This window comes from Vulpes vulpes, chromosome 6 (assembly GCF_048418805.1).
Source record: "Vulpes vulpes isolate BD-2025 chromosome 6, VulVul3, whole genome shotgun sequence".
NCBI classification, from domain to species: domain Eukaryota; kingdom Metazoa; phylum Chordata; class Mammalia; order Carnivora; family Canidae; genus Vulpes; species Vulpes vulpes.
Genome location: NC_132785.1, coordinates 28383746 through 28409330, shown reverse-complemented (window position 1 = coordinate 28409330; position 25585 = coordinate 28383746). Strand labels below are relative to the sequence as shown.

The window sequence follows — 25585 nt, the reverse complement described above, 5'->3', positions numbered from 1 at the left end:
TTATGAACTCAGGGTTGTGAAATTGAGGCCCATGTTGGGCTCTGCACTGGGTGTGGAGCCTGCTTAACATTCTCTCTCTCCCTCTGCCCCTCCCTTAAAAAAAAAGCATTCCTCTCTGTTCTCTAGACTTGCTTATAGTTTTACCATAGCTTGCATTTCCCAAATTGTAACTCTCAGCTATTCCCAAATAAACCCATTTTTGCTGGTAAAATAACTGACAATTTTAAGGTTAACAATAGAAAAATTCAACCAAGGGAATTAAATAAAACCATGTTATCTTATATTTGATTGTAAATATGACTATCAGCTCCTGCCCCCTTTTTTGGTAAACATGCAATTTAGCTCTGTCCTCTAAAATTCCTAGAAGCAATGACAGTGTGCATTCCAGTTCTTTGATTATTGTCTCTCAATATCATCTTTATATCAATAGGAAATAGAAACCAACTTGAAGTGGTTTTTACTCACCCAATATGGGAGCTTTGGCAGCTGTTTGGCAGCTAATTCCAGATATAAGAGGTAGTATTCTGCAAGACAAGTAACACATTTTCTCTAACAAATCAATGGCATGTTAAAAAAAGAAAAGGGTGCCATTGTAGGATAAAAGACATTTAAGAAACATAGTAAATTTAGACCTCATTAAAATGACTCAGCTGTTCAAACTTACCTTCAGTATAATCAGAAAAACATTGGATGGTTTTAAGAATTTGCTCTTAATTCAGTTAGGTATACTGTTTGGTAGGAAGAAGGAGAAAGAAAAATGTCCTTATAAGTTGAAGATGTACTCTGAAGTTTGTTTCTGGTGAAAAGATATATCTAGAGTTTCCCTTAAAATACTAATGAATATGGAATAATGTATGGAGATGAGTTGGTACAGTGGGAAGGGGAACAGATGTAAATAGCTCAGTGAAATGTTGAAAATTATTGAAGCTGGATGATATGTTTATGCAACTCATTAACCTTTATTCTCTAACTTTATGTATGTTTGGGAATTTCCACAAAAGGATGATCAAAGAAAAGATTCCTCCTTGGTTTTAGATTATAAGGTAGACTACTTTGATAACCATGTAAGTGGTCTCCCCACTTTATATACATCCTCATTTGATTCATTTCCAAAACTATCACCATGTTGGGTTTTTTTTAATCATATGACTTCTCCACTTCAGTAGATTCCAATTGCCCCATATTGTTTGTCAGGTTCAGCAGCCACTCATAGGGCCTGCCATTTAAGGTTCTTTTTCTTTTTTTAAATAGAAGTGAAATTCACATAACATAAAGTTAACCATTTTAAAGTAAACAATTTAGTGACATTTAGTACATGCACAGTGTTGTGCCAGAAATACTCCTGGCATTTCATCACCCCAGAAGGAAACCTCATACCCATTAGGGGGTTACATTAAGATCCTTTATAGTCTGGCCCAAAATGAGAAATTAGATGTCCCTCTAAATATGGCCAATGCATTTCCTACTCCCTCCCTTGCTCACATTGGTCCTTCTCTAGTAATGTCTTTCCCAATTATTGCCTTTATATTATAAAACTCATTTAAAGTCCAAAGCAAATTCTACCTTATTCATGAAGTCTCAACAACAATGCCATAAATTGAGTTGATATTCTATCTGAATTCAAGCTTTGACACATTTTATACTAATGAAAGATTATGCTCTTTGTTAGGATTATATTGAATACAGGAAATCCTATATTCACAATTTATTATTTCAATGTTAATTAGAACCAAAAAAATCTTAGAGGAAAGTTCTATCCCCAGCCAGTCCTTTGGGCTATTATATCTATGGGGAAGAAAATGGGTTTGGAATAAGAGAAAAACAGAGCTCAGCCTCTGCAGTAGGTAAATTTTCTGGAAAAAAGCTGACTCCACACTAAATCACAGTGTGGGGGAAACAGTTACCATGATTGCCAATACTGTCAAAGTTTCTATAATAGACAGTGTTCCAAAATCATTTTACAAGACAAAATGAAACAAAACATGCAGTGAGGCTAAAAATAATGGGAAAATCTGTGGGCATAAGTGTTCAGTATTTGAAAATTCCCCACAAGGTCATTGCTGGCAAATGCATTTTTGTTGGTTGGGTCTGGCACTCAAACTATGTAGGAGAGCCAGAGCCTTCCATACCCACCTGGTTTTATTCCATGGCTCCATCACTCTCATGGTCCCTAATCCTGCCAGGAGCAGAGTCTGGCACAGGTGAGGATGAATCACAGATATCACAGGAATATGGACATAGTAAAGGCCTATGTGCTTTAGAGGGAACTTAGTCCAATCTCCTCATCTTGAAGAGGAAGAAATGGCAGTTTCAAAAGGAGAGATGGACTTTTCCAAATTTGCTTAACCAGTAGCAGCAAAACCCATCTTAGAATTCAGATATTCTGGGCCTGATTCCAAGATTCTTTACTAGGACTAAGTTATTGATTTATGTATATATTCTTTTATTTTTATTAAGTTTTAATAAACTTTTTTACTTCATTTTTCTGTGCCTATGAGTTTTCCTTAAAAACTTAGTTTGTGATAGTCCTTGATTTTCCTTGAGGAGTCCTTGAGACTCTTGAGCACTAAATTTATTTATTTGCTTTTTTTAAAAAAGCAAAGGTCATTTTATAGCAGTTGGTTACAATTTACTGAGTACCATTAGGTGTCTAGACCATATTGCTAAAGGACTGCTGAGGAAACAATTAGCAATAAGGTAAAAGCTTAATTCTGTTAGAGACAGGGGTGATTTATAAGAAAATCAACCACTGAACAGTAGTCTGTGACAGATACATGTCCTACCCTTGGGAATAAGTCCAATGTCTGACTCAGTTTCTGGCTTTCCAGACCAAAATAGAGGTCCGGCTCAGCCAAGCCATTGTACCTCAGAGAGTGGCTAAGGTTGTATCCACTGCCCTGATCTTTTACTTATGCATTGTGTTAATTTTCTGGGGCTACTGTAACAAAGCACTGCTAACTAGATGCCTCAAATAACAGAAATTTATTGTCTCACAGTTCTGGAGACTAGATGTCTGAGATCAAGGTGTTGGCAGGGGTTGGTTCCTCCTAAGGGCTGTGAGCTCCCTCTATACCATGCTTCCTGGATTCTGATGGTTTTGTGACAATATTTGGTTTTTGGGGCTTGTAGATGCATCACCTCTGTATTTGGATTTATTTCTCACAGTTCTAAAGGTTATAGGTTCTAGGTAAAAAATGTCGACTGATTTGGTTTCTGGTGAGAGCTCTCTTCCTGGCTTAGAGACAGCCACCTTCTTGCTATGTCCTTGCATGATGGAAATAGAGCACTCTGGTATTTCTTCTTATAAAAACACTAATCCTAGGGTGCCTAGGTGGTTCAGTCAGTTAAGCATCTGACTGTTAATTTCAGCTCAGGTCATGATCTCAAGGTCCTGGGATGAGCCCCACATCAGGATCCACACTCAATGCAGAGTCAGCTTGAAATTCTCTCCCTCTCCCTCTTCCTCTGTCCCTCCCCACTCTCTTCTCACACTCTTTCTGTCTCTCAAATAAATATTAAAAAAAAACACTAATCCTATCAGATTACTCCCCCATCCTTATGATTTCATTTAACATTAATTCTTTATAGACCCTATCTCCATGATTTTGGGATAGACAAATTCAGTCCATGGCAACCCCAATCTCTGCCCTCTTGTTCATATGGTATTCTCTTTGTATGCATATCTATCTCTGTGTCCAAATTTTTCCTCAGTTGTATTAGAATAGGGGTCCACTTTAATGTTAATGAGTCACATCTGCTACAACTCTGTTTCTGAATGATGTCACATTCTGAAGTACTAGAGACTTGATTATTTGAATATGGGAGGGAATACAATTCAACCCATAACATGTGTGTACCCTTCTTTGGACCAGGCCTTCCAACAATTTAGGTGGCATTTTGTTTTTCATTCCTCCACAAACAAATCGTGAGGCAAGACTTTGAATGCAAGCAGATAGTTGGGAAGTATATGAAAATGAACAAGAGAGTAAAGAAATGAAATTGAGAAGGATGCAACTTAAGTCAGCTGCCACAGTGGAGGAGACTGGGAAAGCCTTATTAATCCTATGAGAGAGGGCGGGGGGGATAGAAAGCAGAGCTATTCCTCGAGAGAGATAAGGGAGCAAGAGTATTTAAACACCAATGTCTCTGTCTACCATTGGTTAGTGGCTCCTGTGTCCTTCCTCTCTCCATCTCCATTTGTCCTCAGTTCCCTTCTCTCTATTTCTCTCTCCCTCTCTCTCTCTCTTTCTCTCATTCTCTCTCATCCTTTCCTTTTCTCTCATTATTTCTTTCAGCTTAGACCACATATCCCTGGGGAAAATGCATAAATATGAGCAAAGACACCATCACCCTCATGCCTCACTCTAGTCCTACTTCCCTAGAGTACTAATCTGGATTTCTGCTTAGTCTTCATTTCTCATATCTGGGATAATACTTAGAAATATTCATGTTAAACATGATTCTCTCCCATGTCTCATATCTGGCATCATAAGCTTATCTGCAACCCAGACACACTCTAGGTACTGAACTGTGTTCTCAACTTAGAATCTTATTCTGGAAACCATGCACATCTATCTACTTTATCTATCTACCACTAAGGCAGAAAAACAAGTATAACAGATGCGTAAAACATTTAGAATCTGCTTGCTTATGGTATTTGCAATCTTAATTTGTATTTATGTTTTGTCTGTGAACCCTAACACAGAGTCCATTTTTACTTAAAATTTTTGTGGCCATAGATTATGGCTTTTAAGGTTACCTCTAAATGTCTTTCAGTCCTTAGAACATTTGGCCCATGTCTATGACTATAATAAAAATAAAATGAAATGATTAATTCCAAACCTTCTAGCAAGATTTAAAAAGACATACCCCAGCATGCATATGCACACACAAAGGCTGAAAATTAATATCTACTTGCAGATGTCATTCCCCAAATAATTTCAACCTGTCATAGAAATGATGGTGGGATAAGACCTACAGATGCCTAAAGCTGGAAGTGGCAGGTAGAAGGGAGTGGTAAACCACATCAACTGCTGCAAGGTGGGTAAAATGAAGACAGAGAATTAGCTATTGGGTTTGGCAAAATGTAAGACATTAGTGACTTTGAGGAGGTGTTTCAGTGGAATGGTGGAAAGAAAAACTTGATTAAAATAAGTAAGGCAACAAAGGGGAAATAAGAAAGTGGAAACTGTATACTGACAGCTCTTCTAAGATTAACTGTTGGGGAAGCAGAAAAAATATCCAGTATTTGGGGAGGGGTATAAGCCAAGGGGAAAAAAAAAACATTTATATCAAGGCTTGTTTTTAAGCAAATGGAAATGATCCAGTAGAAACTGATGATATTACAGAATAGAAAAGGGGATAATTGGGAGAGTAAATTGGGTATGGTAGAGTAGTGAAGAGATGGCCTGATAGGAAGAAGGACCCTAAGACAGGGCCGACTATGTGTATAGATACCAGTAGATTCATGGGCTTGGTGGAAGGATGAGATTGTTTTCATTTGATTGCATCTATTTTATTAATAAGATACAAGATGAGGTATCCACAGGTGGGGGAGGAGGAAGCAGAGGGATTATAGTTTTGAGACAAGGGTTGCATTAGTTTCCTAAGGGAACCATTCCATTTTTGCTTTCCACTGCCTCAGTGGTCAGTGGCTACCAATATCAGATAATCAGATGAACTATATGTTTATGGATTTCCAACTCTAAATCTTGGGCTTCTCCACATATGTTGCATCCTCTTCCTTGAATACTCCTCACCCCTAGAAGAGCCTCTGTGGTGACTTAAAATATAATACACAAATCCCGCACTATGCCTCCTCTCAAGAGGCAGAGCTTAATCCCTTCCCTTTGAGATAGGCTGGACTTAGTGACTTCTATTGAATATCAAGACAGAGTGATACCACTTTAAGGCAGGATTATTTATAAAAGACTTCAAGTGCGGCATTGACTCACACATTACCTCATAGCCCATGGGTGAGGTTGAAGTTCAGTTCCTCCTTTGTCCAGTGGATAACTTCCCAGTGACAGTAGAGCACCAACCCCACAGAAGGTATAAGGTCAGCTCTCCTTTGGCCCCACTGCCACCAGGAGGGCACAAGGGGAGCAGAGTGCCAACGAACCCTCAGCACCACCATTCAACCTCATTCATGCCAGCCAGGTGGATATGGAGGTTCAAGAGTTCTTCCGTTCGGTTTTGGCTGGCTGGAGTAGGGTGGGTATTGCCAAAACATTTTTCTGTTATTAGACTGCTGTTTCCCCAGGCCTTTGGCAAGAGGATACCAGGATTTTCTTGGAGCTTTTTTATGTGTTGGTGGTTATGGGTTAGTGGCTTCTGAAATGCACTTCCTGGGGTATATGGGCAGTAATAAGGAAACCCAGGGAGCTCTCTACCATGTTGTTTTTCAAGTCCCGAAGTCCTCAGCTATCAACCTTCTTTCACCTTTCAGAGACTTTCTATGCTTCTACTCTGTCTAGAGTTTTGTTGTTGCTATTGTTTTAGTGTAAGGGGGAAGGTAGCAGGAATGGGGCTGCTGTATCTTGGAGGAATTGAAGAAATCTAGATTTTTAATTTTGATCAAAGTTCCTCAGTGTCCTAAGTTTTGAAGGAGGAACTACATGGCCTCAGGTTTAAGACTCCAAAGGGTAGACTGATAGTGTTGCTGTGTGCAAATGACAATGAACATGTAAGTTGATTGCTTTCAGTTTTTGTTTTGTCTTTGGTGCTCTGCTTACAAAGGTCTATAGTTTTTGAATGATTGGTCCCAGCCCTGTCCTGCCTATAAGCTCTGTTAATATTTAGGCACTTTTTTTTTTTTTTTACAGAAAAGAAAAAAAAAATTTCTAGGAACACTTACATGGTGTTTGACATTCCTGCATTCTATCATCTGAATTAGTGCAGTATTTACCTTCAGCAAGTTTATTTACAATTCCTCCCTCTCTCTCAGCACTGCCTGCTTTAATTACCTGTTGGTTAGATATTAGCTTGATTTCCCCTAACAAAATCTTTTGGGTAAGAATGTCTGTTGTAATCTACTCAAGGTCAAGGACCACACTGTAAATTTTTTCTGTTACAGTTTGTGGTCTGTCTGACAAGGATGTCAGTTGGAGATGAATCCTTGCAAAGAACAAGGTGTTGTCCCATTCTTGTCCATGGGGTACTGTTGAACACCTTGAGTATTTCACATACACATCACATTTATTTTAAATACCTTTATGACAATAACTAATTCAATGGATTCTGCAGATAAAATATCCCCAAACAGCATTTCTCTCCTTCCAACAATGGCTAAATAGTATTTTTCGTATCTCACCACAACCATGCTTGAGTGAATAAAGCAGAAGTATGTGCATACATAATAATCATGTATTTTAGTTTCTCCTTATTGATTGGATGAAATGTTTTTAGTTCAGTCTAGGCTAGATAGTCTTGAGAGAATTCCTATTCATTATACGTTCTTCTAATTTTAAGAACCTATGACTTTGCTCAATTTTTCTTAAAATTCTCTCTGTTGAAAAAATAATACATTTGATCTCCAGTAAGCACATTAATTATATTAATTATATTGACACAGCCCTTTATATTTGCTAAATATTTTCTCATATTCTTTCACCTTGACCTCCTCAGTAGATCTTGGAGTTAAATATATAGCATATTTCCCTATTTACATTTTTCAAATGAAGAAATGGAACCTCATTGAGGTGAAATGACTTCAGAGGCCTTGTCGTGACTGATTGATATCCTTATACATTAAATCATCAGAAGGACAGACTATCATTTACATGTGAGTAAACTCAGATTTGATAGTTTTTGTCACATATGCTCAAACCTTCTTGGGAACATCGCTCATACTTTATTTGATGTAAAATGCAAAGCCCCTCCTTTGTCTCTCCATCTCTTTCATCACCCTCACCTGTTTCACATGACCAAGTGTGCTGTTTAAGGAATCATCAGAGTATTATTGCAAATGGAGAAAAATCAGATAAAACCCAGTGTCCCTGGCTACAGCCTGTGTGCTTATGAGCACAATGCTTTACTTACAGTAGAATGCCAGCACGAATAGACTGCTGCCTTTGAAAGGATGAGCATGCATTCTGACCTAATAACTATCTAACACTAGCTACAATTATCTTTCTCCAAGTGGCACATTACTATCTGACACATTAATTGTTGTGTCATTTCTTTCTGAAAGGCATGTTGAGTGTCTAGTACAAACCAGAAACTTCATGAATTATCCATGTCATAGTGCTATAGCACTGATTTACCTTTTCAAAAAAAAAAAAAATCAACCCAGTCTCATCACTGTTTTCAATTACCACAGGCAGATCTGCACTGCCCTGTGACCCCAAGAGCTTTCTTCCTGGGTCTTGGTATTTCTGACAAACATTGACAATGGTGTCCTTACTCACTATAGCTATGAAAGCATTCCTCCTCTTAGGTAAACTGCAGAGACAGAGCTTTGCTAACTGGGGCCTTTTTCCTGACATAGCTTTTTCTTAGGAAGTATTGTACCAGAGTGACAAGTCTTGCTTTGTGCCCATTCCATTTGGGTTCCTTTCTACTCTCTTCCAGGAGGAGCTCTCTGAATGGAGGAATGTTTCCAGGGTAAAAAGATTCCAGCAAGCCCAAACATTCAAGTTTGAATGACCTTCCATCTCTGTAGCTGCCATTTGGCAGCCTTCAAAGCTGATGGGTTGGCGGTGCTGGGTTTGCCTCTGGGCCTGTCATTTGTCGTGTTGTTGGACCGCTGATGGGCTGTCACTGCTTACCCTGTAAGACTGCACTTTCCTCTTCCAATTTTGGCTGCTACTAGAAGATAAAAATCAAGCAGCCACACAGCCCTTCACCCTTCTTTAGAGCCTAGTGGTTGAATCAGTTGAGAAGTGAAAAACACAATCCTTCCATTGTCTTACCAAATACATAGGGTTTGCATATTCCACTGCAAATTACCACTAAAAAAAAAAAAAAAAAATCAGAATTAGAATGCATTTGGTGTTCCATACCTTGCTGCTAGTTAATGCCATGCCACCCTGAAGACTCATCTCTCCTTTTGGGTTTAATTGGGTTCTTTTCTGTTGCTTTCATATCAGTTTGCACCTGACTGACATATACTGCTGCTGATTACCAAGTGAGTTGTTCAGTGAGCTAGAGGTATGATAAATTAAACATGATATGTATCACTCAATCCATCTTTGGCTGCTTCATGGTACATTATAATTTGGGAAGGGACTATTAAAATAAAATATTAAAGAATAAGCAGAAACAGCCCACTGTTAACGTGTCCAATGGCAAGAGAAAATTACAGGTTTCATTGTATATGCGGCACCATCTGCCTCTTTGCCGAGCCTGAGCCTTCGGCTCTCCCAGGGGAAATAGCTGTGGATAAGTTATTCAATTAGAACAGCATTATTGGCCAGCTACCTTGGAGAATTGGGTTGATGATGTTGTGATTATCCCGCCCTACATTCCTTCATGTCTCCAGCAGGCTGCAGTGCATGGCAACTTCCTTAAGTGTTTACCGAGCCCTACAGTAGAGGTGAACAATTGGAATGAGGAATATCAAGGATTCCTGAAAGAAAATCAATTTTGAATGAACTTTTCTTGCTTAGCCACAGCTTCAATATTCTGAGTCATACTGTATTTTTGTGGACTTTCATTGAATTAAGGGATAGAAATGGCAGTAGAGAGGAAAGTGAATTTCATGATATGCATTTAACCTGTGGCACTGCACAAAATAATTCTTCACATAAGATTACAAGTCAGAAGAATACTCAATCTTCCTCAAATATATTAGTCTTAGGGATGGAGGAATCTCATAGGGGCAAACACATTTTTAATAAAGACTTCAGCTGTCCTTCAAAAATATTCGTATCATAAAAGTCATAATTTTTTACAAGTAACTCTACCAGGAGTTCAGAGCCTTTTACAGATCATGTCATTCAACCAGCTTCCTAAATAGGAGGCTATTGGGGATGTTCATTGTTATCTTTAGATCATGTGGTTTGCAACTAGTATTTCTAACATTCCTTTTGCCTCACCCATATAAGTTTTATACACACACACACACACACACACATATGCATATATATACACATTATATGTATGTATATATGTGTATATAATATACACATACACATATATGATGTATATATACACTATATATATATATACACACACACATATGCACATCTATAAAATCATTTTTGTAATCTTTATATATTTTTTAAATTGTAAGTGCCTGCTGAAGACCATTGAAAATACCAAAAAATATTTAATGGTTAAAATCTAAAATAATAGGTAAATATTTTGACACTTTTCATAAATGTGTATATATTCATACACTATGGTATATCAAATACTTCCAAAGTGCTTATTTGTACATTAGGGTCACTTTAGGCCATCTTTTATGATTGCTAATTGGACAGGAACTCATGTGTGCTTCTTATCCCTGGTTCAGATGCTGATGGCTCTGGAAAGTGGCTGGCTGTAGTTTAGCTTTTGTGAATTGTAAGAATCATAAGCCCATATTCCTTGCCTTTGTTTTTCTTTTTTTCTTTTTTGACATGCTAAGATTTCCAGTTACTATTTTTAGGACCTTATTATATATTTGAATATTAACGCTTAATTGGCCAGTTCATGGTTACAGTGAAAAGGAGAGGAACTTTTATTCAATTTTATTATTGTTTTACAATTGTCTATAACTGTGCTCCCTTTTGTAAGCCAGTGCCTTTCAGAACTTACAGTGTCATAGATTTCCCAATATAAGCCATTCTACATTCCCGGAACCAGTACTATTCAGAAAACTCTTTTGTATATGTACTGTGTAAAATAGCATTTGTAGATCTTTTATTAGTAGGAATTGATGTATAATTTTTGATAGGGTGGGCAGACATTTTACTTTGATATTAGGATTGTATTAACTGCATAAAACAAAATGGATAATTATCCTTTATCGTTTTTTTTAATATTTACTTAATTTAAACGAATTATTTAGTCTAAATTCCAAAACTTAGAAGCAATATACATGGAATGGGATTTATCCCCTTGATAGTTTGAAAGAACTTATCCTTTAAACTGAGTGTTTCCTTAATAACTTCTTGTCTTCCCATTTTAAGGGGGATTTTTACTTTCTAACACAGAAAATAAGCATTTTGCTGATATTTTTAAAATATTGACAGAGCTTTTTTACATTTTATTGTCTGTTAGTTTTCCTTATTATTGCTTATTTTATGTATCTAGATGAATTCTAATGTTCCTGGGTTATATTTTTTATAATTTTGTCTGCATTTTTTTCAAGCTATGAGAACATGTCACTTTTTCTGCTTTTCTGTAATTTTTTAAAAAGATTTTATTTATTTATTCATGAGAGACACAGAGAGAGAAAGGCAGAGACACAGGCAGAGGGAGAAGTAGACTCCATGCAGGGAGCCTGTAATGGGACTCGATCCGGGGGCTCCAGGATCACGCCCTGAGTCAAAGGCAGACACAACTCCTGAGCCACCCAGGCGTCCCTGCTTTTCTGTATTTTGATTTAGTAACTTAATGTTATCTTTATTGGATTCTTATTTTGGGCTTTTTCTTTAACTTCTCTAATTTTTTGTTCAAGTAATATATTTTTTCCTTTTTTTCTCATTGAAGTTTTAAAGTATTAAGGAATGAATTGGACTATTAATGAATAGTAGTATCATTTTAATTATATTCTATATAATGTGATATTATTCTAGATATTTCTTTGATATAATAATTAAAGTTCTGAATTTTTAGTTTTCCTTCTTATTTCTTAAATTTTGTTATTACTAATTATATTATCATTGAATGTGATCTCAATTTTTGTTTTTGAGTGAAGGGATTTTTGTGGCCTAGTTTATTATTTTTTTCCTTTTTTACTATTCTATTTTTGTTCAAAAAGAAATTTTACTCAAATACATGTTTTATTAAAAATTATATTATTTATCTACAAATCTTGAACTAAAATAAAAACTAAATTTGCAAATGAAAATCACTAATTGGCACCCTGACATGATTCAGACAAAATGTGCCTTTTTTGGTGACTTTCAATCATAATTAAAGTAATGACACATTACTTTTTATATTTGTACCCAAAACATAAAGAACTGTTCAAATATCAGCTCTGCTACTTATACATCAACTTGTGACACTGGACAAGTCACTGAAATTCTGACCTCTTAGTCTTCTCATCAGTAAATGAGGACAATAAGAGGAGATACTTGAAGAGGTCTTGTTAGGATTAAATGAGTGAAAGAACGTCAAGTACATTGTGTGCCAATAATCAGTCCCCCCCAAAATGTCAAGTCCTCCTATTTTATTACTTTTAGAAGGACTTCTTTTAATTATTTGTGAGACCCTGATGATTCTTACCTCACTGTGTTTTAAGGACACTTTTATTTTGCTATCTTGGCTCTCAGCATAGTGTCTGTCTTGCACATTAGTAGATATGGGAATTTTATACCTTCCCAGCTTTTGATAGAAAGAATAGCTGCTATTCTTATAGCACTTATAAGCTGAAATTATATCTCCCAATCCTCTAAAACACGGATTCTTTGGCACTTCTGACCAAAGGTATGGGAAGGCAGTCATTTCACAAATTCTGTCCCAAGTACAACAGGTCTCTTCAATATATATATCTTATATATATATAGTATATTGTGTATTAAATATGTAGTCTATGAGAGTTGTAGATAAATATGAAGATCATTTGTTTGCTCTAGTGATTTTCACACTGAAAATGGACACAAAACATTAGATTATTACCAATACTTCTGATTAACTTACATTTTGATCTATGTTATTGAACCTTGCTAGTCAATAAATAAATGACTAATAAATAAATAAATAAATAGCTGACTACATATTTCAGAACAACTTAACCATTGCAGAATGTTTTGATTATTTCCATATGTACATTTTTAGCACAAATTTTGGCACATATTAATTACTTAGCAATACTTGATTTGTTAATTTTTCTTTGCAGAGAAAAATAGAAAGTCTTTTTTATGAGCTTTAGAAAATATACAATAATCATATTCTGTATTCTTATTTATCCGAAACTAGAAAATCAACATTACATTATTAGCTATCTTTTACTTGACCCACTTTTTTTTTTTTTTTATTCAAGTATAGTTTACACACCATGTCACATTAGTTTCAGGTGTACAACATAGTGATTCGACAAGTCCATATGCTATGCTATGCTCACTAAAAGTGTATGTAGTACCATCTGTCACCATATAATGCTATTACAAAATCATTGACTATATTCCCTATGCTGTACCTTTTATCCCCTTGACTCATTCATTCCACAACTGGAAGACTGTATCTCCTACTCTCCTTCACCCATTTTGCCCATATCCCCACATCACTCCCCTCTGGCAACCATCAGTTTGTTCTTTGTGTTTATGAGCCTGCTTCTACTTTTTTTTTTATTTGTTTGTTTTTTAGATTCCACATATATGTGAAATTATATGGTATTGTCTTTCTCTGTCTGAATTATTTCTCTTAGCATAATACCTTCCAGATTCACCCATGTCACAAATGGCAATATCTTATTCTTTCTTATGGCTGAGAAATATCTATTGCATATATATGCCACATTTTCTGTATCCATTTATCTATCAATGGATACCTGGGTTGCTTCCATAAATTAGCTATTGTTAGTGCTGCAATAAACATAGGGGTGCATATACCTTTTCAAATTAATGTTTTTATTTTCTTTGGGTAAATATCCAGTAGTGGAATTACTAGATTGTATGATATTTCTATTTTTAATTTTTTGAGGAAACTCTACTCTATTTTCTGCTGTGGCTGCACCAATTTTCATTTCTCCTATTTCTCCACATTCTTGTCAACATGTTATTTCTTATCTTTTCTTGTCTAGCCATTCTGACAGGTGATATCTCACCATGGTTTTGATTCGTATTTCCTGAATGATTAGTGATGATGACCATCTTTTTTATGTGTCTGTTGGCCGTCTGAATGTCTTCTTTGGGAAAATATCTATTCAGGTCTCCTTCCTATGTTTTAATTAGATTATTTGGGAGATTTTTTTTTATGTTGAGTTGTATAAATTCTGTATATATTTTGGATATTAACCCCTTGCTGGATATATCACTTGTAATTATCTTCTCCCATTCAGTTGGTTGCCTTTTCATCCTGTCAGTTTTCCTTCACTGTGCAAATGCTTTTTATTTTGATGTAAATCTAATAGTTTATCTTTGCTTTTGCTTGCCTTGCCTCAGGAGACACATCTAGAAAGATGTTGTAAGAATTGATGTCAAAGAAATTACTGCCAATGCTTTTTTCTAAGAGTTTTATGATTTCATGTCTCTTATCTAGGTCCATTTTGTGTTTATCTTTGTGTGTTGTGTGAGAAAGGGGCCCAGTTTCATTCTTGTGCATGAAGCTGTGCAATATTCCCAACACCATTTGTTGAAGAAACTATCCATTGTTATATTAGTATATCATTGTTATATTCTTCCCTCTTTTGTTATGGATCAATTGACCATATTATTGTGGGTTTATTTCTGGGCTCTCTGTACTTTTACATTGGTTTATGTAGTTTTCATGCCAATAACATACTGTCTTGATTACTATGGCTTTGTAGCTTATCTTGAAATATGGGATTGTGAAACCTTCCATTTTGTTTTTGTTTTTGTTTTTTTTCTGAAGATTGCTTTGACTGTTTGAGGTCTTTATGATTTCATATAAATTTTAATATTATTTATTCTATTTCTGTGAAAAATACTGTTGGTGTTTTGGTAGGGATTTCATTGAATCTATAGATTGCTTTGAAAGGCATGGACATTTTAGCAACATTAATTCTTCCAATCCATGAGCATGGAATATCTTTCCATCATTATTCGCTATCTTTTTACTAAAACTGCTTACAATGCAATTGCCTTTGCAAAGCTCTAAGTCATTTTCTATATTCAGAAAGCATTCATGTAGCCATCAACTTAGGATTTATGTTTGTTGATGTTTACTGTTTGCAGAGATCTTTCTTTTAATAATGTCACTATGTAAACATGCTAATGAGCAGAAAGGTCAATATATGACAACAGTTCTTTTGACTAAAAGCAGTGCTTAAATCTGAAAAGCAAATAATATGAAAGCTTTTAAAATCTTTGTGAAGTTACAAAATATGAACCAAGTTTGTGAGTTAGTGAATAAACAGATCATTTAAAATGTTATCTTAAACTCAGTTAACTATCTGGTAATTTCTCATAAAAACACCTCTTTCAACATAATATGAATTCTGAAGTGTCACACAGTAATCATTATCACCTTAATTAACTGCATGCTTCATAAAATGATGCAAGACTTCAGTCTAGATTCTAAGTATATTAACTAATATGCTCATCAGAGTAATACTATAAGTTATAGTGTATCTTTATTGTAAATTTAAAAACTAAGTTTACAGAGCTTGTCAGTGTTGGAACTGGTTTTTACATCTAGTTTCTTTCCCTCGTGTGTACATGAATTTTGAAAATTTCTGCCCCCTTTCCCTACTGCTATAGCCTTAAAACTTCCTTCTAACTAGCACTAATTTAGTATAAAGAGTGGGACTGTTTCTTAGAGAAGCCACAGTATGGGGTTTCAGCTCTGTGATCTAGTAGTCAGCAGAAAGGACACAGATGTTAACAGGCTGGAAAGCTTGTAACCAGAAATATTCCATCGGAAAAAAATATATATTTGTAAGCTTTTTAATAATGAGTTATTATAAGAAGATTATATACTAATCAAGAGTATAGCATTAAGGAAAGTGGGTAAGAAATAAAATATTGACATGTATTGAGTGCCCTATGGCTTTTCAGTGAAGTCTGACATGAAATACATGTATTTGGGTAGATATACCCAATTTGCTCTGATAAGAAAAGCTCTCTACTTGAGGCCAGAAATTTACACTGACTGAAATACTGAACATTTGAGAACTCACAGGATTGAAAAATTACTTGAGGAATTCTGAAAACATAGTGACAGTATAGTTAATAATGTCTCCAAATCTCTTGCCCTACCCCCGCAAAATAGATAGACTGACAAGAATTTTAAAAGAAAACCATAGTCACCAGTTACATCAAAAGTAGGAAATATGTTATCACTGTGAATTCCAAAATAAAAATGTATGGAGACAAATCAGCTAAAATACATACCTTATATTAGCATCTGTGCAGGAAGAAATAGAAGCAACAAAAGGTTTGATGGATCCTAAAGGGAAACCCCAAATTGCCAACAGAATCCCTGGAAGGTGTGGCAAGCCAATTTAAAAATAGAAACTGTGGGGGCACCTGGGTGGCTCAGTAGTTGAACATCTGCCTTTGGCTTGGGTCATGATCCCAGAGTCCTGGGATCGAGTTCCACATTGGGGTCTCCTCGGGGAGCCTGTTTCTCCTTCTGCCTATGTCTCTGCCTCTCTCTGTGTGTCTGTAATGAATAAACAAATAAAATATTTTTAAAAATAGAAGCTGAAACTGAGCTGAGCTTATGAAGGATCCAATTTGTGAGTGAGAAGTGTTCATCATAGGTTCCGGAGAATTTGGATCATTCTGTTCTGTGAAATCTCAGAATAATCAGCCAACTTTCCTTCTATAAACATTCCCTAGTCAGAAGAAGCTGTTGAGAATAGAGTTCAAATAATAATAACAATTAAAAGGTCCAGACAAATGCGAGGGGAAGGAATACAGACAAAAACTTGGAAAATAAGAGATCACATTTTTGAATACTTCATGAAAACTACTAAAAAGAACTGTGTAAGTTAAAAAGTCAAAAAAGGCTATGATCCAAATAAATGTATGTCTCCTCTACCCCAAATCCCATGTTGAAATTTAATATCCAATGCGATAGTATTAGAAGGTGAGGCATTCAGGAGGTTATTAGGTCCTAAGAGTAAAGCCTTCAGGAATGGAAGAAGTGCTTTTATTATAGAAGAGACCTAGCCCACTGTCCCATGTGAGGATACCATAAGAAGTCTACAACCAAGAAGAGGGCCCTTACTCAAGTATGCTGACACCCTGATCTTAGATTTCTAGCTGCCAGAACTGTCAGCAATAAATTTCTGCTGTGTGTAGGCACCCAATCTGTGGTATTTGTTATAGCAGCGCAAATAAGCTAAGGCAGATATATGAACCCATCTCTTACCCCTATAAATTATTAGAAAATATTTTTTTAGGAAAGTGAGTAAAAGAAAAGAATCATAGTCAAATTCCATACAAAGTTATTACAAAAAAAATAAAGCAAGAAAAAAAGAGAAATTCTATTTTTGCAGAATAAAGAGACATCCTTACCAATTTATCCAATCAAGTAGATCTTATAGCTTTATTCAAACACTGACCTCTGTTAATAAAATACATCTTCATTTCCAGGGCACAGAGGATATTCCCATAAATTGACCATATCGCAGGCCACAGGGAAAATATGATCAGAAAAGAATTTAAATCAAACTCAAAGAAATTAAGAAAGTTATAAAGATATAAAAGAACAACATTTCACTTATTTGTGGAACCTAAAAAACAAAACAAAGGATGAACAGACAAACAGCAGAAACAGACCCATTAATATAGAGAACAAACTAAGAGGGTAAGATGGTGAGGAAGGGGATGAGCAACTGGGTGAAGGGGACTGGGAGATACAGTCTCTCAGCTAGGGAATGAATAAGTCATGCATATAAAAGGTACAGCACAAGGAATCCAGTCAATGGTATTGTGATAGTGTTATATGGTAACAGATGGTAGCTACACCTGTGGCGAATATAGCAGAATGTGCAGACTTGTCAAATCACTGTGCTATACACCTAACACTAGTGTAACTATATGTGTCAACTATACCTCAATTTAAAAAAAAAAAAAAAACGACTTAGAATCAGGGAAAAAATAGAAATGATGTGATAGAACTCAGTAGAGCATTAGAAAATAAATAGTTTCAGAAGTGAAGACTAAACTAGAAGGGACAATGAACAAATGAACACAATAGATAATGGCTTAAGAGAAGCAGAAAGTTTTTTTAGAAAAAGAAAGTTTAAAAATAAAGAAAATAGATTAAAGGATTTCAGAAAAAAGAAATCTAACGCATGCATAATAGAAGTGTCCCCAGATGAGATCGGGCATGTTCAGGGTGGTATGGCCGTAGACAGAAGTCTCTCCAGAGAAGAAAACCAAAGCGATGAAACAGAAACATTAAAAAAAATTTCTAAAAAAACAAAATTTCTTAGTGAAAAACTTTTTCTTAAGTAAAATATAATTTAGACAATATACTAAAATGACATACCATATAGATGGGAAAAATTAATATTTAAAATGTCAAACGCTAAACATATTCTGTAAGATTACTGGTCTTACCAAAAATTAAAGGAAGAAGAAATAAATTTTTAAAATGTAAGGATATCCATGAAAGATCAAATCATTTATAAGGGAAACAAAAGTAGATTTGCATCATATTTCTAATAGTATCATCTTATACCAAATGATAATAGTATAATTCATTTAGCCACTTTAGAAAAGAGATTAAAGTTGAGGATTTATTTTATATTCAGCCAGACTGTCAGATATAAAGGCCATAGAAAATATGGCTGTGAATATTGTTCATGTTCTTTTGAACCACTGTGGAGGAATCTACGAGAAAATCAGTTTCCAATAACCAAAAACACTGGAGAAACATCAGTTTAAGAACTCATGATAAACACTAAAAACATGTTTACCTATACACTCGATTAACAATGGTAATAAGGAAGAAATTATAATATATAATGGCTGTATACTCTGACAATGTATAAATGGAACAATCATCAAAGTGAGGCAGAAGGCAAATGAAGTATACAAAATAGTATAAAAGTGTAAAAAAAAAAAGGACTACTCTTCATAAAGGGATTCTTACTTCCAATTACATACTGGAAGACAGGTAGTAGAGGGAAAAGATAAAATTAATGGCTATAAAAACAGAGTCTAGTATTAGTGAAGACATCCAACAAAACAGAAGAGAAAACTTAGAAATAAACTCAACTCTATATGTAAACTTGGCCTACAATAAAGGCAGCATTTTTAGTAGGAAAAGATATAATTTTTTTTAAGTGGTGCGAAAAAGTACCTGGATAAACTTCAAATGAATTAAAGATTTCATTGTAGAAATCAGTTAATGCAAGCAATACAAAAAAACCTGGGTAAATTTCTCTGTAATATGTGTTATGAAAGTGTTTTATAGTTTGGCACAAAATCCAGAGATAAGAAATAAGCAAAATAAAAGGCAGTGATATTCATGGGAAAATATTTATAACTTATATCACATATAAAAGGTTAATATTGCTAGTACATAAAGAGTTTCTAAAGATATACAAGAAAGGCACTGACAACTATAGAAAACTGAGCTAGAGGAATAGTTCACAATGAAAGAAATGCAACTAGCCTTAAACCATAAAAAGTTATCCTCAGTATTGCTCATAAAAGAAAAATGCGTATTGAAACTACCTAAAGTTACCATTTTTCACATAATTTTATTGACAAATATCCAAAACTCAACAACATATTTTTCTCATAAAGGCTGTAAGAAAATGAGCACTCTCATATATTGCTGATACACTGCAGAAAGATGCATGGAGGGAAATTTGACAATATCTACCAAAATTGTATATACATTTATCCTTTGTCCCAGAAATTTTACTTCTACCTGATAAATACACTGGAAATTTTAACAGATATATACAGAAGACACATACACACCATATACATATATAATAATTGCCAGATTATTTGTAAAAGCAAAAGGATGAAATAAACTAAATGTCCATTAAATATCCATGTAGTGGAGAATCTTGTAGCTTGTATCTGTAAAAAAGAATGGGACACATATATATTTCTATGAAGTAATTTCCAAGATGTATTGTTCAGTGAAAAAAAAAAAAAAGTCTCTGAAGTATGCCAGCTAGTAAGCCCTTACCTAACAAAGAGAAGCTGTATACACACACGCGCACACACACAATCATGTTTGTATGTATTCTAATATTTTAATAAAAGCAAAGAATGAAAGAATAAACTTTAAAATTTAGAAATAAAGGTTGATATCCACAGAGTGGAGTTTTGGACAGGGTGAAGAAGATAGAAATAAAGTCTAGATTTGTTGATAATCTCACATGGAATGCTCATATATAGGCTCAATAGGTAAAATCTATTTATAACTACTATTTAATGCCTTAATAGCAGAGACTCTGCATCCATTTGAACTACAAAATTCAAGTCCATCAGTTCTCTTTATGTGGAGCACAAATAGTATGGCATTTTAAGGGGATACTTGCATAGGGATCATCTGTAATGATTTCAAAATGAACATTAAAAGTTGATTCATAGAGTTTGATTACAATCTAATATCTTTGGGAAATGGTACATCAATACAAAGGAAAGAAACAGAAAATATAAGGATTTTCTAAAATTTCCAGAAGGATTGAGCAGGTTATGTGTAAGTAGGGAGGTATGGTGTGTGGTGCTCATTGGGTGAAACTCCGGGCCTATTGCCTAAGCTTTGACCAGAATAATTACACTTCATTGTATAAATTGGCATTCAGTGATTTTCTTTTTTTTTTTTTTTAAGTATTTTCTTTTTTTTATTTTTTTAAAATTTTTATTTATTTATTCATGATAGTTACAGAGAGAGAGACAGAGAGGCAGAGACACAGACAGAGGGAGAAGCAGGCTCCATGCAGAGAGCCCGACGTGGGATTCGATCCCGGGTCTCCAGGATCACGCCCCGGCCAAAGGCAGGCGCCAAACCGCTGCGCCACCCAGGGATCCCGAAAGATTTTCTTTATAGAACAGGATGGGCAGCCCATAAAACAGTTTAAAAACTACTTAGAGAATAAAAGTCTTTTAATTAGAATTCTCTCTCATACATTAAATCTTTATAAGATTATACATTGTTATTATTTCATAAATATGGATTACAAAAACACAAAATATGATCATTTAAATAAAAAAGAAAAAATTGAATAATCCAAGTTCAAGAATGAAAGAATATATGCTTGTACCAAATGTTAACATAGTTGTTGTCATTGCCAATAAAGTTGATTCTAGTCTTCCTGGAGGAAAAAAAAAAAAAAACTGATAAACTATGTAGCTCTAGAAAGAAACTTTCTAAATATAAATTTTCTAAAATACAAGGTGTTTCCTGCTACTATATTGAGGAAGAAATTTATTAGAAAATAAACAGTGACTTTATCAGTTGGAATCCCTTCAGCTACAAGTGCTAAAAAAAAAAAAACCCAACTTGGATTAGCATCAACAATAAGACCATTTCCAGAATCCTCTAGGAAACCTCTCTTCATGTCCCATTGGTCCAAATAGAAGTGTTTTCCTTATATCAGTAAGTACCTGGAAAAGGAGGAGGACTCCTACCCTAATATTTTCTACTCCATGGAGCATAGCTGAATACCCTAACAAACTGACTTCTGTTAGAAAAAAGGAAGGAGGATGGATTCCATTATAAGCAGCCCACAATGACTATTTCAACAATTTAATGGAAAATGTCCTTGTCATCAGCTTTACTGCAGTCACCAAGATGGATTTTATGTGACCATTTCTCGTTCATCTTTGTTAGAAGTCAGGCACTCATATGAAAGGACATCTCGGCCAAGGCTAATAAGATTCAAATATGCAGCTGGTTATTCAACTTTATCCAAGTGAGATTGAACTGAGAATTCCTGAATGAATATGTTGGAAGCACTTCCCTTTGACTGGAGTTTTCTAACCCAAATTAAACTTTGCACTGGTCAACTGTTGGCATTCTATAATATAGATTCAAGACGTTAGGAAGCAAAAATGAGAGAGGCAGAAGGAACCACTCTTCTACAAGATCCATCAACACAGGAAACAGGAAAGAGGACAAACTTTCAGGCGATATAAATAAGCCTGCCTAAATAGCACTTTCTAATTATATTAATAAACACTTCTCTAGACACTGGAGTCACTTTATTGCTGCAGACTTATTTTAGGCTTCTTCTTTGACAGAGAACTGATGCTGGTAGTATTCTGAATTGGTAGATCCATAAGCATAAGTATGAAACAAGTTTAAAGGAAGGGAGAGCAGGTCTATGGATTCTCAAGCCATCTCACCAGGGGAAAGACCACATTACTTCCAAACAGAAACAGTCCATAGGAGTTCCTGCAGAGACAACCAGCGTCTACCTAAGAATGCCTCTGTGAGTAAGCTTTTGGCATAATTGCTTGATGGAGTCCATAAACTTCCACACTGAGGAACAGGACAGTATGTTTTCCTGAATCATTTTCCGAGGATGAGTTACTGTAATAGTGCCATAGCCATAGGGTAATCTTGGTAACATCCCTGTGAGGAATTAAAGCTAAGAGCCAGAACTACCAATGCGAAGGCCAGATGGCTTATTGACCCATGATATCTACTATCTAGGTAACCAAATAAATTGTCTAAATATGTAGAGTTATTTAAAAGTGATCCATTCAACATTAGGGAATGTCTGCTGCAGAATATGCTTTTAGTTTTCTCCTACTGAGCACCTCTTTTCTCACAGCCCTTAGATAATAGAATCATTTATCTCTTCAGGCCATTCTTGGTTCTTGCTGTTAAAGCGGTCATCACTAGAGGTGCTTACATATAAAGTTTATCTAAAAAAGCAATCAGATCATTAAGGTATAATTTAAAAAAAGGGGGGGGAGCGGAGCAACTGACTCAAAACTTGAAATTATTTTAGAGTAACTGGGAGTCTGTGTTAACCTCCTGCATCTTGGCCCATAGCCATTTTCCTGTCCACAGAATCAATGACAAGTGAAAAGTTAATAAAAGGTACCAGGAGACTTACATTGCTGAATTGTTCAGGATTGTATTCAGCTGCATATTACAGAAATCTGACAAACAATGGCTCAGACAAGTACGGATATTTTTTTAATCTCATATAACAAGGAATAAAGTTGAAAGCTATGCAGGACTGATGAACAAAGAACCAGGCTACTTCTATCTCTGGACACAGAAGATAGAAAGGCTATTATACTTCTGGGCATCACATCTATGTTTAAAAGAAGGAAAAAGGATCAAAATGGAGTGGCAAAATTTTACACCAATTTTGTGTATGTATGTGTGTGTGTCAGAGAGAGAAAGAGAGAGAGAGAGAGGGAGAGAGAGAGAGAGAGATACTCATACTTACTACCTAAGTTACCAAAAATTTTTCCATGAATACCTGCATATCCATCACATTAGCTAGATCGGAAAGCATGAATAGGGAAAGGAATATTTTAAGCACAATACATTGCTTCCTTCCAAAATTTAGGATTCTGTTTAAAAGTAAAGGAAAAATGGATAGTAGGTGGGCAATTAAGAGAATCCGCTCAATTATTCTTAGATTTTCCTGTAATGTTAAAAGGGAGAAAGTGTATAAATTCTAGAAAAGTTGAACCAAAAATGTACTTGCTCTTCACATTGTATATTGGACTAAAAAGATATTTATTTATTCACTCAAAGATCATTATTATATCTTTGAGTGAGCAAATTCTGACTAGGCACTGTATTAAATGTTAAGCAGATATGTAAGATATAAACCTGCTCTCAAGGAGTTTACAATCTGGTGGATGAGAGAGACTATTTAAAATAACAATAGCAACAACAACAAAATGGTAGAAAGGGTAAAGGAACATAGAATATATCATCCCAAAATATGCCTTTTGACATAAGAATTATTTTGAGCTCAAGTCAATTAAACAGCAGCAAACAGAAAAACCTCCCTCCTTTCTGCCTAAGGGCAGGATAGAAATTCTTTTACTGGAGACAGACCCTTTATCAACCTAGAGCCAGCACCAGAGGATCTGCAAACAAACCTTACTCTCTTAGTTTCCTTCCCACAGTTTGCTGTCCTTGGAAGTCTAAAACTGCTTTTCTTTGTCCTGCCATTTCTCTATAAATGTACTGTTCTTTGTTGAAGGTGATATATGAGCTGGAATTATAAGCCACCATTTTGAATTACTTTTGGTTTAGATTTCACCCATCTGACGTGTACTACCCACTCTAATAAACTATTTGTTTTTTCTCTTAATCTTTTTGTTAAAGAGTCCTTGCTGCAAACCTAAGATGGCTAGAAGTAGTTTTGTCTTTTCTACAGGGACTTTGTACAGTGGAGGGTAGCAACAACAGAAAAAGTGATGAATTTTACCTAGGGAGATATAGAAGGGGAACTTCAGAATGACTTCATGCCAGAGTTAGTCATTGAGCAGTATCTTGAAAGGAGCAATATCTAGGCAATCTGCTAGATAGGTTGCCTGGGGTGGCATGGAGAAAATAGGATGTTTCCATAAGTTTAAGCAAAATCACGTAGGAGTCAACAACCTGACTCCTGGTACTATAGTACCCAACCAACCAATTTTCTTTTGTTGCACAAGGCTATGAGGAAATATAAAAATTAAACTCAAGTGGAATAGAAAACACTTTCTGTAATATAGTCAGTTATTGAAGAAACCTTTTTCAAAACAAAATGATATGAATTCCCAAATTTGTTGCTTAGGAAGGAAGCCCCAATAAAACTTAGATTGAATTCTCCTGAGAGTTTAAATAAAAATGACAGTTTTGCTTTTCTCCTACCACAGCAACACAATAGTGCTGTCTTAACATGCTATAGGAGATTCCCACTCCCTCCTGCTAGCCTGGGGGAAGGGGGGTAAAGTAGGATTTGTAGATCCATAGTTCATCTCTCCCAGCTATATTGCAAAATCCATCATTTCCTCTGGCTCAAAGGGTAGGGAATGTCTCTGTGGTGTATCTCACAGCATCTTTATTAACCAACATTTCCATTTTCTTGGATCCATATTTTTATAGTGCCTAGACCCTGCTTGACAGTTTCTTAGTGAAAGTGAAGTTCCATGCCTTATGGTTGCCACTGCTAGTAAGTGAATCCTTGGAATATCTGACTAAATGTTTTTCTTTTGTTCTTTCTGCACAGACACTTCTCATTTTGGCTGCTGGCATAACTCCCAAGAACCATTGTCGAAATATTCTGCCCTCATTCTCTTTGTTACTAGAAAATGTAATCTATCCATCAACCTAGTTCCCTTTTTTTTTCGTTTTAATTGGTTAAGGCCCAAGTAGGAAACAGAACCCACCCTTGAAAGTTCCTATAAACAGACCCTAATGAAGGGACTACTTACACAGAGGGGTGAGCGGGGTTAAAAGGGAACAATAACGGATGAGGAGGCTTCCAGGGACTAGCAAGGGCGGGATGCAATTGCACCAATTAGGGTTGAAAGGACAGAGAAAGAAAAATCATTTCCTGAAATCAGTGAGAAAGGCGACTTGGAGGAGATGCCAGGTCAGAGCTGTGAGTGCAAGAGGACACAGTGATTACCCAGGACCTATCATAAAGGAAGGGAAAGAAAGAAATGCTTTGATTTTCTTCTCTTCCTTCCTCCATCTTGTGCTGCTTTCTTCCATTGACCAACCGCAAGGAAAAACCAGGTGGGCAAACTTCAGGCTCAGGGAAGGGAAGAGAATGGATCTGTGAGAGGTAGGAAAAAGCACAACAACCAGGAAATCATTCTGCTATTTTTCTGGGTTTTGACCACACTGATTCTTCACATTCCAG

The 25585-nt window shown here is 35.5% G+C and overlaps 1 long non-coding RNA gene across 1 annotated transcript in view; it reads right to left on the bottom strand.

Annotated features, from left to right (window-relative positions):
- The window catches only part of LOC140599214 (uncharacterized), a 39240-nt gene extending 22809 nt beyond the window's left edge, over window positions 1-16431 (bottom strand). The window contains exons 1-2 of the long non-coding RNA XR_012001900.1: window positions 16167-16431; window positions 466-524 (exon numbers count right to left, since the gene is read on the bottom strand). This is a non-coding gene — a long non-coding RNA (uncharacterized lncRNA). The remainder of the gene's footprint in view (window positions 1-465; window positions 525-16166) is intronic.
- Window positions 16432-25585: the final 9154 nt, after the last annotated feature.